The sequence below is a fragment of the Bombina bombina genome, chromosome 5 (assembly GCF_027579735.1).
Source record: "Bombina bombina isolate aBomBom1 chromosome 5, aBomBom1.pri, whole genome shotgun sequence".
NCBI lineage: Eukaryota > Metazoa > Chordata > Amphibia > Anura > Bombinatoridae > Bombina > Bombina bombina.
Window position 1 is genome coordinate 244567927 of NC_069503.1, and position 22216 is coordinate 244590142.

Consider the following 22216-nt stretch of genomic DNA (forward strand, 5'->3'; position numbering starts at 1 on the left):
CTTTAAAATTATCTGCATACAAACAAGCATATAAAATATTATTTTGTTAGATAAATTGTATAGTTTCTCAGTTCAGGACATTACCCTTGAAAAAGACCATTTAGGCTTATATTGTCTCTTTCTTTCACGTAATTGGCAAGAGTCCATGAGCTAGTGACATATGGGATATACAATCCTACCAGGAGGGGCAAAGTTTCTCATACCTCAAAATGCCTATAACTACACCCCTCACCACACCCACAATTCAGTTTTACAAACTTTGCCTCCTATGGAGGTGGTGAAGTAAGTTTGTGCTAAGATTTCTACGTTGATATGCGCTTCTCAGGATTATTGAAGCCCGATTCCTCTCAGAGTACAGCGAATGTCAGAGGGACGTGAAGGGAGTATCACTTATTTGAATACAATGATTTCCCTAATGGGGGTCTATTTCATAGGTTCTCTGTTATCGGTCATAGAGATTCATCTCCTACCTCCCTTTTCAGATCGACGATATACTATCAATTTATCGTTACCTCTACTAATAACTGTTTTAGTACTGTTTTGGCTATCTGCTATATCTGGATGGGTGTCTTTTGGTAAGTATGTTTTCATTACTTAAGGCACTTGATGCATTTATAAAGTTCTAAATATATGTAGTGTACTTATATTTGCCATGAGTCAGGTTCATGTATTTCCTTCTGCAGACTGTCAGTTTCATATTTGGGAATATAAACATTTTAAGAAATTTATTTCTTACCTGGGTTTAGTCTTTGTTCAAATTGACTACTTCTTGCAATTGTGGGTATTAGGCCTGCGGGTGCGTCAAATGCTAAACTTTATTGCGTCATTCTTAGAGTGAAAATATTTTTGGCGCCAAAAAAAAGCTTATGACGCAACTTCGTCATTTCTTCACATATATACATATATGCCTGATGAAACGGTTCTAACCGAGAAACGCGTTGCATTTGAGGGGTGCCACTGTATACCCTTTCATCCACTCATCATAAACAACTGCTGTGTTGTTTTTTTATCTTTGTTTTTAATAAATAGCTACATTCTATTCTAAATGCACTCTGAGTGGAGTTCTTTTCCTACCTTCTGCCTTTGCTGATTGCTCACTGGGACTTACACCCCTGCACAACCAAGAATCTACATCTAGGGTGAGCTGCTACACCTGTCGTAAAGTTACAGCCTGCCTCTACCAGCACATAAGTGTGCTACAGGAGTATGTGAGTACCCATTTGTATCATCTAAGAGATATTGCCGGTTATACCTTTAATGGTCTGCACATGTAGTGCTTTCTTTTTTTGTTTTTTAATCTCTCACCAGCTACACAGTTTTGCCTGGAGGGTGAGCTGTCACACCTATCTGAAATTGCAGTTTGTCTCTACCAGCACATAGGTGTGCTTCAATAGTATGTGAGTACTCATTTGGCTCCATTCTGTTTGTTTTGTATCATACCATCTGATTATAGCACACATGAGGCTATGAGGATTCAAAGGTTTTTTATTTCATATATATATTTTTCATTTTTATTTTTATTTTGTTTGGTCCTTGTGATATATGAATTGTTCTGTATTATCTACTTATAGTGATTCATTTTTGCACTGAGTTACCCCTGCACCTTTAGCGCCCCCTCTATTTTGTTGTTATATGTCCACAATAGACTTGCAGGATGCATACCTTCATATTCCGATTCATCCAGAACACTATCAGTTTCTGAGATTCTCTTTTCTAGACAAGCATTACCAATTTGTTGCTCTTCCATTTGGCCTAGCAACAGCTCCAAGAATCTTTTCAAAGGTTCTGGGTGCCCTACTATCTGTAATCAGAGAACAGGGTATTGTGGTGTTTCCTTATTTGGACGATATCTTGGTACTAGCTCAGTCTTTACGTACTGCAGAATCTCACACGAATCAACTAGTGTTGTTTCTTCGGAAACATGGTTGGAGGATCAATTTACCAAAAAGTTTCTTGATTCCTCAGACAAGGGTCACCTTTTTAGGCTTCCAGATAGATTCAGTGTCCATGACTCTGTCTCTAACAGACAAGAGATGTTTAAAATTGGTTGCAGCGTGCCGGCACCTTCAGTCTCAGTCATTCCCTTCAGTGGCTATGTGCATGGAAGTTTTAGGTCTCGTGACTGCAACATCGGATGCGATCCCCTTTGCTCGTTTTCACATGAGACCTCTACAGCTTTGTATGCTGAATCAATGGTGCAGGGATTATACAAAGATATCACAATTAATATCCTTGAATCCCAATGTACGACACTCTCTGACATGGTGGATAGATCACCATTGTTTGGTTCAAGGGGCTTCTTTTGTTCGGCCAACCTGGACTGTGATCTCAACAGATGCGAGTCTTTCAGGTTGGGGAGCTGTTTGGGGATCTCTGACAGCACAAGGGGTTTGGAAATCTCAAGAGGCGAGATTACCAATAAATATTTTAGAACTCTGTGCAATTCTCAGGGCTCTCCAGTTCTGGCCTCTGCTAAAGAGAGAACCATTCATTTGTTTTCAGATAGACAATATCACAACTGTGGCTTATGTCAATCATCAGGGTGGGACTCACAGTCCCCAAGCTATGAAAGAAGTATCTCGGATACTTGCTTGGGTGAAATCCAGCTCCTGTCTAATCTCTGCGGTGCATATCCCAGGTGTGGACAATTGGGAGGCGGATTATCTCAGCCACCAGACTTTACATCGAGGGGAGTGGTCTCTCTATCCAGATGTGTTTTCTCAGATTGTTGAGATATGGGGTCTTCCAGAGATAGATCTCATGGCCTCTCATCTAAACAAGAAACTTCCCAGATACCTGTCCAGGTTCAGGGATGTGCAGGCAGAAGCAGTGGATGCGCTGACACTTCCTTGGGTTTATCATCCTGCTTTCATCTTCCCGCCTCTAGTTCTCCTTCCAAGACTGATCTCCAAGATCATCATGGAACAGTCTTTTGTGTTGCTGGTGGCTCCAGCATGGCCCATAGGTTTTGGTATGCGGATCTGGTTCGGATGTCCAGTTGCCCGCCTTGGCCACTTCCGTTATGGCCGGACCTACTATCTCAAGGTCCGTTTTTCCATCAGGATCTCAAATCATTAAATTTGAAGGTATGGAAATTGAACGCTTAGTTCTGAGTCATAGAGGTTTCTCTGACTCAGTGATTAATACTATGTTGCAAGCTCGTAAATCTGTCTCTACAAAGATTTATTATAGAGTTTGGAAGACTTACATTTCATGGTGTTCTTCTCATAAATTCTCCTGGCATATATATGCCTGATGAAACGGTTCTAACCGAGAAACGGGTTGCATTTGAGGAGTGCCACTGTATACCCTTTCATCCACTCATCATAATCAACTGCTGTGTTGTTTTTTTATCTTTGTTTTTAATAAATAGCTACATTTTATTCTAAATGCACTCTGAGTGGATTTCTTTTCCTACCTTCTGCCTTTGCTGATTGCTCACTGGGACTTACACCCCTGCACAACCAAGAATCTACATCTAGGGTGAGATGCTACACCTGTCATAAAGTTACAGCCTGCCTCTACCAGCACATAAGTGTGCTACAGGAGTATGTGAGTACCCATTTGTATCATCTAAGAGATATTGCCGGTTATACCTTTAATGGTCTGCACATGTAGTGCTTTCTTTTTTTGTTTTTTAATCTCTCACCAGCTACACAGTTTTGCCTGGAGGGTGAGCTGTCACACCTATCTGAAATTGCAGTTTGTCTCTACCAGCACATAGGTGTGCTTCAATAGTATGTGAGTACTCATTTGGCTCCATTCTGTTTGTTTTGTATCATACCATCTGATTATAGCACACATGAGGCTATGAGGATTCAAAGGTTTTTTATTTCATATATATATTTTTCATTTTTATTTTTATTTTGTTTGGTCCTTGTGATATATATGCGGATCTGGTTCGGATGTCCAGTTGCCCGCCTTGGCCACTTCAGTTATGGCCGGACCTACTATCTCAAGGTCCGTTTTTCCATCAGGATCTCAAATCATTAAATTTGAAGGTATGGAAATTGAACGCTTAGTTCTGAGTCATATAGGTTTCTCTGACTCAGTGATAAATACTATGTTACAAGCTCGTAAATCTGTCTCTAGAAAGATTTATTATAGAGTTTGGAAGACTTACATTTCATGGTGTTCTTCTCATAAATTCTCCTGGCCTTCTTTTAGCATTCCTAGAATTTTACAGTTTCTTCAGGATGGTTTGGATAAGGGTTTGTCTGCAAGTTCCTTGAAAGGACAAATCTCCGCTCTTTCTGTTTTATTTCACAGAAAGATTGCTATACTTCCTGATATACACTGTTTTGTACAGGCTTTAATTCGTATTAAGCCTGTCATTAAGTCAATTTCTCCTCCTTGGAGTCTTAATTTGGTTCTGAAGGCTTTACAGGCTCCTCCATTTGAACCTATGCATTCTTTAGACATTAAACTACTTTCTTGGAAAGTGTTGTTTCTTTTGGCCATCTCTTCTGCTAGAAGAGTTTCTGAGTTATCTGCTCTTTCTTGTGAGTCTCCTTTTCTGAATTTTCTTCAGGATAAGGCAGTTTTGCAGACTTCTATTCAATTTTTACCTAAGGTTGTGAATTCTAACAACATTAGTAGAGAAATTGATGTCCCTTCCTTATGTCCTAATCCTAAGAATTCTTTGGAGAGATCCTTACATTCTTTGGATGTGGTAAGAGCTTTGAAATATTATGTGGAAGCTACTAAAGATTTCAGGAAGAATTCCAGTCTATTTGTTTTATTTTATGGTCCTAGGAAAGGTCAGAAGGCTTTTACTATTTCCTTGGCTTCTTGGTTGAAACTTTTAATTCATCAAGCTTATTTGGAGTCGGGTCAGGCCCCGCCTCAGAGAATTACAGCTCATTCAACTAGATCGGTCTCCACTTTGTGGGCTTTTAAGAATAAAGCTTCAGTTGATCAGATTTGCAAAGCGGCAACTTGGTCCTCTTTGCATACATTTACTAAATTCTACCGTTTTGATGTATTTGCTTCTTCGGAAGCAGTTTTTGGTAGAAAAGTTCTTCAGGCAGCTGTTTCAGTTTGATTCTTCTGCTTTTCATTTAATTTTTTTCTTTCAAAAATGAAAATAAACTTATTTTTTTGGGTTGTGGATTAATTTTTTCAGCGGAATATGGCTGTTTTTATTCCCTCCCTCTCTAGTGACTCTTGATTGGAAGATCCACATCTTGGGTTTTGATATCCCATATGTCACTAGCTCATGGCCCACCCTTTTTATGGTGGTTATTTTTTTTTGTATAAAGCACAATTATTTCCAAATTTCCTTTGTTGATGCTTTCTACTCCTTTCTTTCACCCCACTGCTTGGCTATTCGTTAAACTGAATTGTGGGTGTGGTGAGGGGTGTATTTATAGGCATTTTGAGGTTTGGGAAACTTTGCCCCTCCTGGTAGGATTGTATATCCCATATGTCACTAGCTCATGGACTCTTGCCAATATGAAAGAAATGAATTTATCAGGTAAGTTCTTACATGAATTATGTTTTTTCCATAGCGAGTTAGAGAAATATATAAATTAAGCCCAGCACTGATTAAACAATCTATATGAAGAATTTTAAAGAGGTAAGGTTTCTAAAATCCCTTAGATCTCCAGCCTCTGTTGTATCTTTTTTCACTATATATAATTAAACATTTTGAGTTAAATTCTAACCCTTTCAATCCTGTTTATCATCCATTTTCACTTCCTGATACATATTTTTTCAGGTTCAGAGTCATCAAAATGCAAATGATAACATTTCCGAATTGGGAAACATTTGGATCATATCCAAGCGGACAGTACCCATATAATGCATGGACACCTTTGACTTCAATAATCTTTATCTATCTGGCCACAAGTTTTGCACTATATATTGACAACAAATGGATACATTGAAGTCAAAAGACAAAGGGAATTGCTAAAGTACAAATCTGGCATTTTTGACATGCTTGCAAATGTTCCAAGACAATTTAGAATAATTCTATTATCTTACACATGTGCAATTCACTCTGAAAATGCCTCATTAACAATTTAGCCCTAACTAAAGGACTACTTTAAAGGTATACTGAACCCAACATTTTTCTTTCATGATTCATATAGAGCATGCAATTTTAAGCAACTTTCTAATTTACTCCTAGTATCAATTTTCTTTGTTCTCTTGGTATCTTTATTTGAAAATACAGAAAGCCAGGCCATCCTTGGTTCAGCACCCTTGGTAGCGCTTGCTGTTTGGAGGCTAAATGTAGCCACCAATCAGCAAGCGATATCCAGGATTCTGAACCAAAAATGGACTGGCTCGTAAGCTTACATTCCTGCTTTTTCAAATAAAGATACAAAGAGAATGAAAAAAAATCATACTAGGAGTAAATTAGAAAGTTGCTTAAAGTATCAGTTCAGTATCCCTTTAACCAATCTAGGATCAGTTTTTCTATAAAGATTTGTATAAAGCATGTTAGGATGTGACTTTGTAAACTAGTGTGAAAGTTTACCTCTTCTACACCAAAGGGAAATATACCCTAAGAATAAATATTGTTTCCTCAGGAACACAGTTCAAACTTTTATTTTTTTTAAAGATAAGAATGTTGTTTTTGCAAAGCTGAGGAATGTGTAGCAACGGTGTTATCTATCTTTTTAAACAATTAACAAAATCAAGTAGATTGTTCCTTTAAACAATAACTATTTTTAAGTAGACTATCCCTTTAAATCTATCCATCGTTAGATACTACATCTTGTTGTTTTTATCTGCTGGGTCCTGCCCACCCTACTTGTTCTGTTCCTTGTGGTAATTTCCTTCATGCTGTGTACCAATGGCTACTGAAAATGTATTATGTCTTTCTGGCCATTATCTGCATACTGTATCCTGCTTGATTGTTCAGTATAGTCTATCTCACTGGCTCATTGGTCTAGATTCAACAAAATTACTTTATCAAATTGGTATCTTGGGTTATGAAAAACATTTGCACTAAAAAAGTATGGAATTTGTAAAGATCTGTACCCGCCTATAGTCACATCCTCATGTTGTGATTCACTCTTGGTATAAGTGATGGAACAAAATCTTTCTGGAAAGTGTTTACTTCTCAGTTCATAGAAAAAGTTCCATTGTGAAGGATTTCGGCATCACAGAGATGCATTGAAACAAACAAATTCAAATAAAATAAGAAAAAATCTCTCATAAAACATATGGACCAAAAAACTGAAAATAGTTAAAGAGAAATAAAAGAAAAAGAAAAAAATAACACACAACCTTGTCAGCTTAAAAATAGCTAGACGTGACTGCAAGTTGAGATATTTCACAAGAGCAAGTCTTTATGAATTCTATATGCTGGGCCTAAGTGTAGGTGAAAAATCCTAACCCCACCAATAAAGTGCCCGGAAGGCCCATGGCCAACCTGTCCAAACAATGTTCATCATTATCTAATAAGAACTACTTTATGTTAGCAAAAGAGAAATGCAAACACTAAAAACATTTACATAAACAATTTTACAAGTGTTTTTCTTAAAATTATGGTAAATCCTAGCGTTTGTGAAATGCTAGGATTTACCATTGATACAAATAAAAGCTCCTTTATTTATTTGCAGCGTTTACCGCACTGAACTGCTAAGGCAGCACACTGCAAAATACTATTTGGCAAATATGAAATATTTGCATTTTCATGTACACTGTTCGAGGAGAATACGTCATGGGCATTGTGCAACAGATTAGGGTTTTGTGTTTCTCTTTTCTATTTGTCTTCTCCATTAACTTCTATGGGGAATATGTGAACGTGCACGTGATTTCGCAGTTTGCATTACGCGACAACGCACGGGCAAAATAAGTTATTTCTCAACTTGTAATAGCTGCGCAACCCCAAATGCGAAAAAGCCATTTTACACACTGAGTTTTCGCAACTGATTTGCTGCTCGACTTGTAATCTTGCCCATAAAATACTATGTAATAAAAGTTTTTTTTTTTTTTCAATAAATACTTATGAAATATGGATTACATTAGCCCTCTCTTTTAATTTTTAAGTCTAGGAAAGATAGCTCTTTTTCATTTGATTTAATAGTGACATAATGCATGTTCAGTTATGGATTCGATATGTGGATGATGTGCTCATCCTGTGGGATGGCACATCTGAAGAATTCAGCAATTTTGTCTTAATCCTGAATAAAAAGGATAAAAATATTTTTTTAACCTTTGAAACAAATGAAAAAGAGCTATCTTTAAAAATTAAAAAGAGGGCCAATGTATAGTGACTGAGAACTTTAGAAAACCTAATGCAACAAATAATATTTTGCATGCTCACAGTAATCATCTTGAGCATCTGATTAGGGGGATCCCTTATGGACAATTCCTTAGGCTAAGGAGAAATTGTTCCTCTGGCAAAATTCAATATTCATGCGGCCCAAATGGCGGAGAGGTTCATCAAAAGAGGATATTTCAAAAGATGTATCAAAAGGGCAATATACAGAGCGAGAGGTATACCCAGAGATACAATTCTTTATGATAAGAAAAATGAGAACGAGAAAGGACCAATTCTGTTCATTTATACCTTCAGTAGCCAATGGGATGAACTATGCACAATTTTGAATAGAAACTGGCATCTTTTAACTATGGATGACCGAATTAAACATGCTGTAGGAAATAGACCCCAAATGGTAGCCAGAAAAACCCAGAATCTAAAAGATAAACTAGTCACTTTATTAAAGGACCATCTGAAGCAGATTGGTTGAGAAAAAACAAGGGAATAAAAGGCAGTTTTCCTTGTGACCACTGTGTCTATTGTAAATTTATGGACAACACTAAAAGATTCTCTGTTGATGGGTCAAAATTCTACGATATAATGTTCTTCTTTAATTGTCAGCCAGAAGGAGTTATTTACTTGTTACGCAGTTCCTGTCCAACTTTCTATGTTGGAAAAACTAAGAAAGTTATAAAAGATCGAATACAGGAACACAGGGACGACATTTTATATGTAAGAGATACAAATCTTGCCAGACATTTTGCCAAATTTCATAATAGTGAGGTACAATCTTTAAAATTCACAGCTATTGACAAAGGCATCACTTCAGGTAGAGGTGGTGACAAGAATAGAATCCTTTTTGCAGAAGGAAGCTATGTGGATTTTTAGACTTGGTACCAGAATCCCCAATGGTATAAATGACAAATTGGAATCTGCATCTTTTCTGTAATAGGTTTTTTCTTATACATGTAGCTTTTTAAGGTTAGATAAGAAGCAGAGTATATTCTGTTTTTAGGAATTAAGCCTATGTCATTCTAAAGATGGGGTGAATCTGCCAATCTCCTCTGACATATTGCAAATATAGTGGCAGAAAATGCTGAAACTTGTATTGAAATACGTAATGGTGGAATGTTCCACCTTAACCAGCAGGTGCCTAATTAACCTGAAGATTGATCCAGGTGCTATAATAGGTGGAGACTACTGGATAGAAGTTAGTCCCCTGTATGCACAAGTTGTTGGTGGGCTGAAACGTGCGTTGGCATGATATGCACTTCTGAACTCCCACTATGGATACTTGAATAGTGTTTTGTTACCCTAAGGACATTACCGACTTATCGCTTTACTATCTACAGAACTGTTGTTCTAATAGTTTGGGACAAGCTACAAAATATCTGTGGTGTTGATATATGGCCCCTAGGTGCACGCAGTGATGCTAATATATGCGGCTCTAGATAGAATACATTTCGTGAGATGACCCAACAACCCTATTGTATGTGTGTATATATACCTTCGAAGCTGGCAAGGTGTAAATCTACGCTGATGTAATGAGGTCTTTAACACACAGCACAGATGAAAAATTGTGCTTGGGAGATGATGATGATCCCTGATGTTTGATGCTTACTGGATACTGCCGCTTGTATTAATGGCATTTGCCTTTTCGTAAGTTTGGAAACAGCATTTTGTTACAATGGAGGACAGCACATTGTCTCTTAACCCCTAACCTGCTGCCCCAATGTCGCCACCACTATACTAAAGTTATTAACCCCTAAACCTCTGGCCTCCCACATCACTAACACTAAATAAATATATTAACCCCTAAACCTAAACCTTACATAACCCTAACCCTAATGTAACCCTAAGCCTAAGTCTAACCCTAACCCCCCCAACTTAAATATAATTAAAATAAATCTAAATAAACTTACATTTATTACCTAAATAATTCCTTTTTAAAACTAAATACTTACCAGTAAAAAAACTAAGCTAGCTACAATATAACTACTAATAGTTATAATGTATCTATCTTAGGTTTTATTTTTATTTCACAGGTAAGTTTGTATTTATTTTAACTAGGTAGACTAGTTAGTAAATAGTTATTAACTATTTACTAGCTACCTAGTTAAAATAAATACAAATTTACCTGTAAAATAAAACCTAACCTGCCTTACACTAAAACCTAACATTACAATCAAATAAAATAAATTAAATTAATAAAATACAAATATCTACATAAACACTAAATTACACAAAATAAAAAACAAAATTATCCAAAATAAAAACGAATTACTCCTAATCTAATCGCTCTATAAAAATAAAAAAGCCCACCCAAAATAAAAAAAACCCTAGCCTACTAAACTGCCTTAAGAGGGCCTTTTGCGGGGCATTGCCCCAAAGAAATCAGCTCTTTTACCTGTTAAAAAAAATACAAACACCCCTCAACAGTAAAACCCACCACCCACCCAACAAAACCCTCCAAATAAAAACCTATCTAAATAAACCTAAGCTAACCATTGCCCTGAAAAGGGCATTTCGATGGGCATTGCCCTTAAAAGGTAATTCAGCTCTTTTACATTGCTTAAACCCTAAGCTAAAAATAAAACCCACCCAATAAACCCTTAAAAAACCTAACACTAACCCCCGACGATCCACTTACAGTTTTCAAAGGCAGCAGAAGTCTTCATCTAAGCGGGCAGAAGTCCTCATCAAAGCCGGCAGAAGTCTTCCTCCAAGTGGGCAGAAGTCTTCATCCAGATGGCATCTTCTATCTTCATCCCTCTGGCTCGTAGCGGGTCCATCTTCAAGACATCCGGCGTGAAGCATCCTCTTCTTCTGATCGCTGCTATAGAATGAAGTTTCCCTTTAAACGACATCATCCAAGATGGCGTCCCTTACATTCTGATTGGCTGATAGAATTCTATCAGCCAATAGAAATTAAAGGTGAAAAAATCCTATTGGCTGTTGCAATCAGCCAATAGGATTGAGCTTTCATCCTATTGGCTGATCCAATCAGCCAATAGGATTGAGCTCACATTCTTTTGGCTATTCCAATCAACCTATAGAATGCAAGCTCAATCCTATTGGCTGATTGCAACAGCCAATAGGATTTTTTCACCTTTAATTTCTATTGGCTGATAGAATTCTATCAGCCAATTGGAATGTAAGGGACTCCATCTTGGATGACGTCACTTAAAGGGAAATTTCATTCTACAGCAGCGATCGGAAGAAGAGGATGCTCTGCACCGGATGTCTTGAAGATGAACCCGCTCCGCGCCGGATGGATAAAGATAGAAGATGCCGTTTGGATGAAGACTTCTGCCGCCTGGATGAGGATGGATTTCCGTTCTTTGCAAACTGTAAGTGGATCGTCGCTGGTTAGTGTTAGGTTTTTTAAGGGTTTATTGGGTGGGTTTTATTTTTAGCTTATGGTTTGGGCAATGTAAAAGAGCTAAATGTCTTTTTCAGGCAATGCCCATCCAAATGCCCTTTCCAGGGCAATGGTTAGCTTAGGTTTATTTAGATAGGTTTTATTTGGGGGGTTCGGTTGGGTGGGTGGTGGGTTTTACTGTTGGGGGTGTTTGTATTTGTTTTAACAGGTAAAAGAGCTGATTTTTTGGGGGGGCAATGCCCTGCATAAGGCCATTTTAAGGGCCATTGACAGTTTAGTGTAGGCTAGGGTTTATTTTTATTTTAGGTGAGCTTTTTTATTTTGATAGGGCTATTAGATTAGGAGTAATTCGTTTTTATTTTTGATAATTTCCTTTTTTATTTTGTGTAATTTAGTGGGGTTTTTTTTGTAATGTAGATAATTGTATTTTATTAATTTAATTTATTTTATTTGATTGTAATGTTAGGTTTTATTGTAAGGCAGGTTAGGTTTTATTTTACAGGTAACTTTGTATTTATTTTAGCTAGGTAGTTAGTAAATAGTTAATAACTATTTACTAACAAGTCTACCTAGTTAAAATAAATACAAACTTACCTGTGAAATAAAAATAAAACCTAAGTTAGCTACAATTTAACTATTATTTATTTTGTAGCTAGCGTAGGTTTTATTTTATAGGTAAGTATTTAGTTTTAAATAGGAATTATTTAGGCAACTATTGTAAGTTTAATTTTGATTTATTTTAATTATATTTAAGTTAGGGAGTGTTAAGGTTAGACTTAGGTTTAGGGTTACGCTAGGGTTAGGTTTAGGGGTTAATATATTTATGTAGTGATGTGGGAGGCAAAAGGTTTAGTAGTTAATAGTTAATTTTAGTTTCGTTGTGGGGGCTTGCGGTTCAGTTGTTAAAAGGTTTATTACTGTGGCGGTGTGGGCGGTCGGCAGATTAGGGGTTAATCTTTAAATAGTGTTTGCGATGCGGGAGGGCAGCGGTTTAGGGGTTAATAGGTTTATTATTGTGGCAAAGATGTCGGGGAGTGGCAGAATAGGGGTTAATACATTTTTTAAGTGGCAGCTATGTCCGAAGCGGCAGATTAGGGGTTAATAAATGTATTTTAGTATTTGCAATGCTGGAGGTCCTCGATTTAGGGGTTACTAGGTAGTTTATGGGTGTTAGTGTACTTTTTAACACTTTAGTTATGAGTTGTATGCTACAGATTTGTAATGTAAAACTCATAACTACTGACTTTAGATGGCTGTACGGATCTTGTCTGTATAGGGTGTACCGCTCACTTTTTGTCCCTCCCAGGCAAACTCGTAATACCGGTGCTATGGGAGTCCCATTGAAAAAGGACTTTTTTTAAAGTGCGGTACTGATGTTGCGTGACGGCCAAAAACGTGTGCGGTACACTTATTCTGACAAGACTTTTAATAGCGGCGTTAGGGGAAAAGCATCGTTATGAAGCATAACGATGTTTTTTCACTCATAACGCAAAACTCGTAATCTAGCTGACAATTAGTAAACATTAACACACTAGAATAGGCCTGTTACTTCGAACAGCTCAACACCAATCTAAGCAGACAACTCCCAATACCACTGGCATTATACTGTAAGTTCCCACTACTCGTACTGAGCTTCCTAGTGTATATCATAAACCAGTAATTCAGATCTAATCCTACAAGTCCCAACTATGCCCAGAAACCTAACCCCACCCCCCATCGCTATAAGAAATTGGTTGTCCTAATTCATTACCCTATCCTGCTGTAAACAAGGAGAGAGGTGGGGGATTTGTTTTTTTATAACTTGAGCACCAATAGGATTAACTCCCTAATTATATCCTCTGGCTCAAATAAATCACAGATGGTTGCAAAACATCATTCAAGTCAATATATATATATATAGTGTACATATATACATATAGATATAGATAGAGATAGATAGATATTATATGTCTGTGGCAAGAGTCTATTGTCTCTTTAGAAGCTCGTGGGAATGAATTATAACACTGCGTGATATTCAGACACTTGAAAAGGAAGTGGATATGACAAATCATATTGTTCATGGTTCTAGCAGTGGGAACGGAGAGGATTCAGATGATGAATCTCCAGGAAGTAGCTAGGTCACAGTAAGAAGGGAAAGTAAAGGTAAGCGGAAGACGCAAGCCAGTTCTGAGCTGGTGCACCCCAACAGATTTGCTAGATTGAGTGAAGATATTGAGAATATCAGTTCAGTGATGGCAATATCAGAGAGGGCTGTTCTGCCTAATATAGTGAACTGTCCTTCAGTCATGGAAGAGGAGCATACAATAGGGAACAGTCCTTCAGTCATGGAAGAAAGGAATACAAGTCTAAGCCTGAGGCAGATGTTGGTTGTAGGAGACTCTATTATTAGGAATTTTGATAGGGTAATTTATCATCCAGATGCCTTAACAGTTTTCTGTTTTGCAGGTGTTTGAGTTAGGCATTTTATGGAGTGTATTGATAGATTGTTAGAGGGATCTGGGTCTGATCCTGCAGTCATGGTGCATATTGTCACTAATGAAGGAATCAGCAGGAGATGAAGTGTCCTAAAAATTAATTCAGGAAGTTATGTAGGAAGCTTAAGGCAAGGACCTCATAGGTAATATTTTTGGCGATATTACCAGTGCCATGTGCTAGCCCAGTAAGGCAGAAGGAGCTAAGGTCAGTTATTTCTTGGTTATAAACATGGTGTAAAAATGAGGGGTTTGACTTTTTAGAGAACTGGGCTGACTTTTCTCTTGGGTAGAATTTGTACTGTAAGGATTGATTGCACCTGAATGACATTGATGCAGGTGTATTGGTTGAGAGGATGGTAGCACACTTAGAGAATCTTTTAAACTACGTATAGGGTGCACTTAGGAAATGTCACATTAGAAAGTTTGTAGGAAAGGGCACCAAGAAGCAGCAGCAAGCACAGTAAAATTAAATGTATGACAGCAAATGCAAGAAACATGATGAGTAAAATGGGGGAGCTGGAGTTCTTAGTTGCATATAGTATAACTGAAACCTGATGGGATGATTCACTTGACTGGGCAGTTAACTTCTCACATTCAGTCTCCATTAGGACTCCTAAGAAAAAAGGCTCCTAACCTCCCATTGGCTGACAGCATGGGAGGGCAGAGTTACACATTCAGTATGGATATCATGTGAAAACCCACATGCTCTGCCCTGCACACAGCCCCTCCCTTCTTCCTATGCTTTTATTATGCCTTTTTCCCCTCATGGTTAGCCTTTCAACTCACTTGCTTTATATTGCATAACTCAGCCCTTTTCCTGGTGCAATTGATCCGAAAGAAATCTGGAGCAGTTTCACAGAAGAACAAGGAGACCGTTGCGCAGAGCAAATAAGCTCTGGCAAATACAGGAGGCAAACTTATCCAGGGGTAAAGGGCAGAGGAGTTTGTTGATGTTGTTCCCAGAACTGTAAAACCACTGTTTTATGGTGTTTCACACATTGCAAGCAATATGTATTTATAATAATAGCTATAAATTAATTGCTTCAATTCATATGCTTTACCCCTCTGTAGAATGTATTGCTATTGGCTCTCGCTGGCAGTATTTCAAGCTGTTTACAGTGCAGATTTTCTACATGCTGGTACATCACAGACTGGTCTGTTCATTTTATCTGTTTTCTTAGAGGTTTGTTTTGTAAGCCACAGACTTTGCACTAAGTTATAACAATGTATCAAGATTCCCTGATTTGCAGAAGAATGAGTCGGATCATATGTCAGCCTGGAGCCTGGCAAGAACACTTACATTATACACACAGATCACTCAGTTATCGCTGCACGCCAGTTCTTTCTGCCAGTCCGGGTCCAGATCGCAGCTGTATGTCCTCCTTGGGGCGAATCTGCGCCTATGTAAATACCTCAGTTATTTACATTCCTTTCCCAGGTATAGGTTGTCTTGTGCTCCCTGGGTGCTACTTTTTGTTACTCTGATTAAATACCTGAACTGTTGGATTGACTTACTGTTGCTGAACTTTGCTTGTTTGTGAGCATTCTACTGATCAACCCCTGAACTGATGGATTGCCTTACTGTTGCTGAACTCTGCTTGTCTGTGACCACTCTACTAATTAATCCCTGAACTACTGGATTGCCTTTGTTGCTGAACTCTGCTTGTCTCTGACCACTCTACTGATTAACCCCTGAACTGCTGGATTGCCTTATTGTTGCCAAACTCTGCTTGTCTCTGACCACTCTACTGGTTAACCCCTGAACTGCTGATTCTCTGGATTGCTTTACTGTTGCTGAACATTGCTTGTCTCTAAGCACTCTCCTGTTTTAACCCCTGAACAGCTGATTCCTTCAATTGCCTGCCTGTTGCCGGTCTTTGCTTTATTCACCACTCTCTGCATTACCCTTTGGTACCGTGAAGGATTGGACTGTCTTCCTGGTGCATTCCTCGCCCTGTCTGGGACCACTTCCCTGTTTTCTCATCTCTACTGTGAGTATTGGATTGCATCCTCATTTATTATTTCTTCTTTGTTCTGGGATTTTTCTTTATCTTGCCACTTGATGCCAGAATAAGAAGACTACTGGCCAGGATTGGTCTGATAGGGAAATATCCCACGAGCATTACATTACACTTGGTCCATGGACTTAAATGAGGTAGCTAGAACAATCTCGCTTCAAGGACAAATGCTGGGAACCCACACCTCACACCTGCATAGTCTGGATTCCAAAATGGAGATTACTACTACTATTCTCTCCTCACTTGTTGCAGAGAAAAATACTGCTCCTGTTGCCACACAGCCTACCCCTGCTGCTAGTATCGCTCTCCTGCTTCTGGTAGCATACCCCGGATACCATTGTTAGAAAAGTATGATGTCACTACCAACTGTAGGGGTTTTCTCAACCAGTACAGACTGCATTTCCGCAATGACCATCTCCTCATACCTACCAGTCCCATCAGTCAAAGGTCACCTTTATTATTTAATTATTGAAGGATAAGACCCTAGCCTGGGTCTCTCCCCTATTGGAACAAAGTACTTAATTCCTGAACTATGCTGATACCTTCGTTTCTGCACTGTCTTCCTTGTTTGGGACTTCTGGTCACACTTCTGCTGCAGAACACTCTCTCTTGGATCTCTGCCAGAGTAATAGATCTGTGGCACAATATGCCATTGAGTTTCACACCTTGGCACATGAGACCAGTTGAGATTGCAGTGCTCTCAGGACGGCCTTCCGGAGAGGTTTACATGAATGCATCAAGGATGAGCTAACTTATCCTGATGTTCCTTCTACCCTGGATGATTTTATAGAACTTTGCATCAGTCTGGATTCACACTTTCATGAGCGACAAGCCGAGAGGGAGGGAACTCACAGAATCCTGCCTTCTCATCCACCTACATGTCTAACCACTAGGGCCCAGTGTGTGACCAGCATGTGAGCTACAGAGTATCCTGGTACAGGATCCAGAAACTTTGCCAGATGTTACCTGTTATAGCTGAGAAAAGGCAGTCCAACTGAGCCTATTGTGAGAGTCAAGGAGCTGTAGGAGCACAGCGCTTCAATTGAATGCCTTTTTTTAAAATATATTTTTATTTCTTATTAAAAATAAATTTAGCGACGACTGGGGACACGCAGGACCCCATCACATATAGACACATAAGAAAGAATCTGACTCAGTGGTCCAATAACAATTATAAACATTACAATGATATTTGAACAGTTCTCCACTCATACAATATCAAGTATTATGATCATACCAGTAGATCATCAGACAAGTGTTTGCTTAATACAATACCTTGAGCCATTTAAGTGTAATAAGGGGGAGGGGTGGGAGTTTAACATAGAGAGGAGAAGTGGGAGGGGGGGGTTGCAGATTCCGACTGTCTCCCTTAGGGAAAGATCTACCAGGCAGACATAGTCAAATAACTTATCGAATAGTAGGGGAGGGGTCTTGTGTCGTGGCAGATGTGCGCCAGATGATCTCATGTTTATCCTTCCAGTCAGCCCACGCCATTTCAAACAAATCTGATTTATTCAGATCATAATATATGGTCTTTTCCATAGTGTAAAGGTAGGCCATCATGCCCCCAATCTCCCCCCATTTAGGGAGTGATTCCTTTTTCCACGCTCTAGCTATAGTTGTTTTGATGGAGGTCAGTAGGTATATACTCATTAAGCTGTGATGTTTAGTCAAGGTGTGTAGACCTAAATGAAGAAGGGCAGATGTTGGGCTGTTAGGTATCCTAATTCCCATGTCAGTTAAGGCATGAAAAACTCTATCCCAAAGGGGCTGAATTTTTGGGCATTCCCACCAAATATGTAACATATCCCCAGGGAGACCACAACCCCTCCAACACAGGGGGGAAGTGTCAGGAAACATTTTGGCTAGCCGCTTGGGCACAAGATACCAGTGAGAGATGACTTTATAATAAGTTTCAAACATTGTTATGCAGTGTAATGATTTCTTGGTCAGTATGATGGATCTTTGCCAGGTGTCAACTGGAATGTATGTGTGCAGAAGGATATTTCACCTAAGCAGATGTGGAGCTGGTACAGGAGTCAAAATACCCTCCAGAGGTTTTACAAGTCTGTGGCCCCTGCACCAGATGGACTCCCATGGGGTGAGAGGGCGGGAGGATGAGGGCAAAAAAACCCAGCTCTTCAAACTTTTTACTCTAAGGGCTTCGAAATGAAGAATAGGGGGAATATCAGCATGGGACTCCATTTGAAATAGTTCAAGAAACCCATCATGTTGGGTCATGGACCAAAAGTCTGAGACCTGCCTAACATCAAGTCGGGCCCAGATGTTAGGGTGCGTCTCTCCGCCAGTGCCGTAAAGAGACCCACTACCAAAGTGATCGGAGAGGGATGGGGAGCAATTAACTGGTGGTGTTGAATCTTATCCCAGACCGAAAAGCATTCTAGAATGACAGAGTTGTGGATACCCAGAGACCTGTGACAGTGCGGTGGAGTCCAAATCAAATCTTTAAGGGAAAAATTGAAGAGCAACGAAGCCTGCTCAATTTCTCTCCACCTATCGCGCGACCGGAGTACTCCCCACTGGGAAATTTGCATGAGCGTAGCGCCCTCACAATATTTCACAACAGAGGGGGAGGCCAGTCCCCCCAGGTGGATGGTGAATTGAAGGGTTTTGTGAGAGATTCTGGGAGTCTTACCTTGCCAGATGAACTTTGAAATCTCACTCTGAAATTGTAGTAAAAGATGCATGGGGATTTTAATCGGAAGGCATCAGAAAAGATAGGTGAGTTTTGAATGTTTTTTAATCCTTTGTTCTAGTAAGTGCAAAAATACTTGCGTGTGCAGCTATTTGTAATAAAATCTTTTCACTTGAGTCTTGCCCTGTGCGCTTTTTCTTTTCTTCTCTCTTATGTAATTCTCCTGCACAACCAGTTATCCTTGGTCTTCCTTGATTACGCAAACACAATCCTCAATTCAACTGGACTGAAGGACAGTTGGCCTCCTGAGGTAAATCCTGTTTTGACTTCTGCCTGGCTAAGGTTACTCCATTACATCACACCCCTATAGCCAGCCTTCTGACCCCTTCTAATCTTCCCTCAGTATATGCAGATTTTATGGATGTGTTTGAAAAGAAAACAGCTGATGTGCTACTACCTCACCACCCTTACGACTGCAAAATTGACCTGTTTCCTGGAGCCCCACTTCCTAAAGGAAGGACTTATCCTCTGTACAAGGCTGAAACCAAGGCCATGGAGGAATATATTCAAGAGAACTTAGCTAAAGGCTTTATTCACCCTTCCTCCCCTCCTGCTGGGACTGGTTTATTTTTTGTCAGTAAAAAGGATGGTGGTTTGAGACCCTGCATCGACTATAGAGACCTAAACAACATCGCTATTAAGAACCATTATCCTATTCCCTAGTAATGGCTAGTAATGCCTTTTGGGCTGTGTAATACCCCTACTGTCTTTCAAGCTTTTGTCAATGACTTCATCCGTGACCTTTTTAATCGTACTGTCATTGTCTATTTGGATGACATCCTCATATTCTCCACCACCCTGGAGGAGCATCATGAGCATGTGAAACAGATGCTTCTTTGTCTCAGAAACAATTATCTGGTAGCCAAGTTGGAAAAGTGTGAATTTGATCAAGTCCAGATTCAGTTCCTCGGATATGTTATCTCAAAAGAAGGTTTTGAGATAACATATCTAACTGCAGTTCTGGAATGGCCTCAACCCACCACATTGAAAAAACTACAGAGATTATTGGGGTTTTCCAACTATTATCGCAAGTTTATAAAGAACTTCACCAGAATCGTTGCTCCACTCACTGAGCTGACTAAACGAAACAGAGACTGCAAAAATTGGCCTCCAGTAGCTGTGGACGCTTTTTCTCATCTGAAATAGGAATTTTGTACTGCTCCTATGCTATGCCATCCTGACCCTGACCTGCAGTTCACCTTAGAGGTTGATGCCTCTGAAATAGGAGCTGGTACTCTCTTAACTCAAAGGGACCCTTCAAACTTCCAAATAGCATCCTGTAGCCTTTTTCTCTAAACATTTTACCCTTGCAGAGAGGAACTACAATGTGGGGAATTGTAAGCTCCTAGCCATTAAAATGGCCCTTACTGTGTGGCAACATTGGTTGGAGGGCAATGCCAACCCCATTCAGATTCTTACTGATCATAAGAACCTGACATACTTGGCAGGTCTGGTGGGCCTTATTCTTTTTAAACCTTTAATTTTATAGTCTCTTATCTTCCTGGGACCAAGAATAAAAAGGCAGACACTCTTTCCCTTCAGTTTCTCCACTCTAACGACTCTTCTGAAGCCCCTATCGAACACATCATTCCTTCCTCCTGTGTCATTGCTCAATTTAATACCTCTATACTGAAGAGATTACAACGTGCTCAGTTAAGAAAACCCGCCGAAGCCCCTACAACTCCTGACATCCATTTTGTACCTCCGAACCTACAAACTCCTGTGCTATCCTGGGCTCATGATGGCAAACTGTCTGGTCATCCTGGTTTGACAAGAACCTATAGACTACTTTCTCGGCATGTTTGGTGGACAACGATGAAGTCCGACTCTCAAGAGTATGTCAAGGCTTGTCAGACTTGTGCTGTCAATAAAACTCCCTGATCCTTATCATATGGCTTACTTCAACCCTTGACCATACCCAAACAACCTTGGACAAACATAATCATGGATTTTAATGTGGACCTCCCTCCTTCTGACCATCATACGGTTATATGGGTTGTGGGGAATTGATTTTCCAGGCTTGCTCATTTTGTGCTCTTAGTCAAATTACCTACTGCCCAAGAGTTGTCAAATCTATTTCTTCTTCATGTGGTACGTCTTCATGGTATACCCGTAAATATACTCAATTCATTTCCAGCTTCTGGTGAGCTTTTTGCAAAATGATTGGGACCACTGTTTCCTTGTCTTCTGGCTATCATCCTCAGACCAATGGTCTGACAGAGAGAACAAATCAAGAGCTCTAAGCCTATCTCAGAGCCTATGGCCTCTAGTTATCAAGCTGTCAACCACAAATACGCTGGAATTCCGCAGCGTATTTGTGGCGAGGCTGATTCGCCATAGTTATCAACCCCTACTGCCCGGCAAAAGTAGAATTTAGTGACGTAACATACGATCCACCGGACTCAGTCCGACACAGACTACAGATGTTCCGAACGCACGTTCGGCACAATCTGACTACTTTTGGTAGTTATCAAACTACCTGATTCAATCAGATTGAAGTTCAATCAGATTTTTCCTACCTTAATTCCGATTGGCTGATAGAATCCTATCAGCCAATCTGAATTCGAGGGACGCCATCTTGGATGACGTCCCTTAAAGGAACCTTCATTTGTCGTTCAGTCGTCGGTTGAAGAGGATGGCTCCGTGTCGGCTCCTTTGAAGATGGCTCCGCTCCGCTCCGGATGGATGAAGATTGAAGACGCCACCTGGATGAAGACTTCAATCGGATGGAGGACCTCCTCTGTGCACCTTGGATGAAGATTTCGGCCCGGTTGGGTGAAGACGGCTCCAGGTAGGGTGATCTTCAGGGGGTTAGCGTTAGGTTTTTTTAAGGGGGGTTTGGGTGGGTTAGAGTAGGGGTATGTGGGTGGTGGGTTTTAATATTCGGGGGTTGTATTTTTTTTTACAGGTAAAAGAGCTGATTACTTTGGGGCAATGCCCCGCAAAAAGCCCTTTTAAGGGCTGGTAAAAGAGCTGGTTACTTGGTAATTTAGAATAGGGTAGGGCATTTTTTTATTTTGGGGGGCTTTATTATTTTATTAGGAGGCTTAGATTAGGTGTAATTAGTTTAAACTTCTTGTAATTCTTTTTTATTTTCTGTAATTTAGTGTTTATTGTTTTTTGTACTATAGTTTAGTTTATTTAATTTAATTTTAGGTAATTGTAGGTAATTTATTTAATTTATTTAATGATAGTGTAGTGTTAGGTTTAATTGTAACTTAGGTTAGGATTTATTTTACAGGTAATTTTTTAATTATTTTAATTAGGTAGCTATTAAATAGTTAATAACTATTTAATAACTATTGTACCTAGTTAAAATAAATACAAAGTTGCCTGTAAAAAAAAAAATCCTAAAATAGCTACAATATAATTATTAGTTATATTGTAGCTATCTTAGGGTTTATTTTACAG

The 22216-nt window shown here is 39.3% G+C and overlaps 1 protein-coding gene across 1 annotated transcript in view; it reads right to left on the reverse strand.

Annotated features, from left to right (window-relative positions):
• GAD2 (glutamate decarboxylase 2) overlaps positions 1-22216 on the reverse strand; it is a 273704-nt gene that overhangs the window by 184982 nt on the left and 66506 nt on the right. The gene's annotated exons all lie outside the window — the stretch shown is intronic.